Source organism: Limulus polyphemus, unplaced genomic scaffold, assembly GCF_000517525.1.
Source record: "Limulus polyphemus unplaced genomic scaffold, Limulus_polyphemus-2.1.2 Scaffold24, whole genome shotgun sequence".
Classification (NCBI taxonomy): domain Eukaryota; kingdom Metazoa; phylum Arthropoda; class Merostomata; order Xiphosura; family Limulidae; genus Limulus; species Limulus polyphemus.
The window spans coordinates 201,521-205,035 of record NW_013665634.1 but is presented as its reverse complement, the minus strand read 5'-3'; positions in this window follow the sequence as shown (position 1 = coordinate 205,035).

The window sequence follows — 3,515 nt, the reverse complement described above, 5'->3', positions numbered from 1 at the left end:
TCCAAATAATATATATATCTATATATATATATATATATATATATATATAGTTACTTTTTTACCAAAAATCGTGTATCAAAGAGTTTCAACAACTTACGGAAAGATTATTTCATCGAGGATCTATTTTGCTTGTTTGTTTGTTTTCGGAACAAAGTCACATTGGACTATCTGCAGGGAATCGAACCCCGGATTTTAGCGTCGTAAGTCCGTAAACTTACCGCTATCCCACCAAGAGACTCGAGGTTTTAACACCTTTTCTCATCAAAACGGAAAATATAGGGGAAATTCGTATCAAGGTATAGGGCATTGTCACAAAATTTATTTTGGACAGATAACTTATTTTTCCTTTTTTCCCTGGCGCAAAGCTACACAAGGAGTACCTGCAATCTGTCCACCAGGCAAAATCAAACCTTCTCATCTTAGTGCTCTAAGTCCACAAACGTACTGCTAGCTTGCACCAAGTGGCGTTTTACAAGTTGTTGTTGTTTGTAGTTAAGCGCAAAGGATTATCTGTGCTCTGCCCACCACGGGTATCGAAACCCGGTTTTCCAGTATGTTTTCCAGTATGTCCGCAGACATACCGCTGTGCCACTGGAGGTGGCGGCGGATAACAAGCTAAATATATGATAATTTTATTATATTTCTGTGAAAGGTTTTTTTTTTGGCACTGCATGTTAAAACCTTTTTTTTAAAACGACGTTGTTTGTTATACACCTTTTCACAAATCGAAAAAATATCACAACTGTAATTACTCTCCTATAAACCAAGAATAAACACTGTGGTTGCCAGCTATAAACACAATACAGAAATAATAACTGTTTACAGTTTGGTGGTTAAATTACGAAGAAAATCAAAATGAGACAAGGAAGAGCAGGGAATCAGAAGTAGATCTCGTTCCAAATTATTATGGTATACTTATGTTTCATGAGATGTCATTTTTACCAAACACGATCCAACAGACGTACAATAAACACCAATTCATTTTGCAGTTACAGCCGAAGTCTACACATCTTTATGAATAGTTATATCCAAACCACATAGACACAAACATATTTTTGAAGTTATTTATGGCGGTCACAAATTTGATGCATTTTAGTGTTATTAATGATTAATTCTTTTGTCTCCAAGAACTACGTGACTTTCCAACAATATAGAGGCACGACTACAAGTTAGAGGTACTGGCAGTAATTTGTGTATCTTATACAGACACAATCGGAATGTCAATTCAGCAACTCGCAGCTGTACGAGTGTGTTAGACCTACTGTTAGAGAAAACGCTCTAACACTCACGAATTTTTAAAGTTCTGCAACTTATATAGCTCTTGAATAAAGTTTGAAGACTCCTTGAACGGGTAATGAAGAAAATTTTACTAAAAGTCTAACACAATAACAAATGTTTGTTTTTTAATTTCGCGCAAAGCTACACGAGGTCTATCTGCGCTAGCCGTCCTTAATTTAGCAGTGAAAGACTAGAGGGAAGGCATCACCACCCACCGCCAACTCTTCGGCTACTCTTTTACCAACGAATAGTGCGATTTGCCGTCACATTATAACGCCCCCGCGGCTGAAAGGGCGACTATGTTTGGTGGGACGGGGATTCGGACCCGCGACCCTCAGATTGCGAGTCGAGCGCCCTAACCACCTGGCCATGCTGGGCCACCAGAATTGTTATCCAATGGACTACTATTCTAAAATCTTTCCCGAATCTAGTATACAGTCAGTATTAAATTTTGATAAATTATTTTCTCTTCTTGCTTGTAAGATCTGAAAAGTTTTAAAGTGCTTTGTCATATCACTGAAAATAAGAAACTTCTTTCAATCTACAACCAAGTTATAATTTCTACATATTAATTAAACCGGATGTCTCCATCTTATATTATTTTTTTATTCTACGCATTCTCTACAATACAAAATATATTAATTAATTTTCACAATAACCAATCAACGGAACGTACAAAAGCGTGCTCACACCCAACTGTCTTACTCTGGATTAATCACACGATAACTATATGTCATCCATTTTGTAATAACCAATCTGATGCACCAAACCATTCGTTAAAGTTCATGCCATCTATTTACACACCGTCTTGTCATACTTATAATTCATGAAAAAAGATAAAGCTTGAACAGTTATGACAAACAGCATAATATTTTGTTCATATAGATCTCTTGTTCGTGTATTACATCTGGTGAAGTTTTTACTTTTATTATCACTGTTCAACATTCAGTATTTATTAACCGTGCATCATAAACAAAAGTAAAATATTGTAAACTAAGCCTCAACGATGGTGAAATAATTTCATTATTTTCTATAAACATCAAAAGAAAACCTTGAACCTTTACGTCTTACTATAAATTAATGTGTTTTAAACTACAAAGAAAACGTTTATGATTGTTTGTTTGTTTTGAATTTCGCGCAAAGCTACATGAGGGCTATCTGCGCTAGCCGTCCCTAATTTAGCAGTGTAAGACTAGAGGGAAGGCAGCTAGTCATCACCACCCACCGCCAACTCTTGGATTACTCTTTTACCAACGAATAGTGGGATTGACCGGCATATTATAACGCCCCACGGCTGAAAGGGCGAGCATCTTTGGTGTGACGGGGATTCGAATCCGCGTCCCGCAGATTGCCGGGCCTAACGTTTATGAGGAAGACGGTCTACATTTTTTTGTCCAATCAATTTCATTAGCTCTATATCTGTTTGTTTCAAAGTGTGGACAGGATAAATTATAAATCGTATACTGCTGATATTTTTCCTTTCTTGCTATTATTTTACGGGGTTTTCTTTAAATTATTTTATAAATAATTCAGGATTATTTAATAAAGTTTGAATGTTCACAGAATGGGCAGTAGTAAAAAAAATAACGAAATATTGTAATAGCACAGAAGATAAAGTCAAATTTATACTAACAAACAGTTAATGCTTGGAGACGGCTCGAATGGGTATTGAAGAAAAACTTTAATATAAGTTTAACATAACAGCAAATGTACAACGTTTCGACAAGGTTTTGTCATCATCAGGTACAAGTAGTTTATGTCTATGGCAGTTATTTTGGTGCAAAGTTAATAGTTTAGAGAAAAACTATTAATCACCAAGGGTGTTCGAAGATTAGCAATCCTCCTTCACCCTGCTCGAGGTTAAAGATTAGAAGTTCGTAAAATGGTCATTGTTCTAACGGGCCAAGTGGGCGAAAAAAATTAATTAATATATATATATATATATGAATAAATCAAAACTGAATGCATATATATACATACACATTTATATACATATATGCACTGGTGGTAATATTGAGGCAATTGAGCGAAAGTGAAGGCGAAGGCGTAGCAGAAGCAAGTTGTTATTGCAGAAGAAACAAGTCCAGAACGGTTGTTGACAAAGTATTGAAACAAACCGAAGCAAACGAGCCTTTATAGGGCCTGTCGGGAATCAATGGACCCAAATGCCATGGCTAGGATCTATAGATCCAATGCCTAAGAGGGGGTGGTACAAGTAGTTTACACTGACATATATA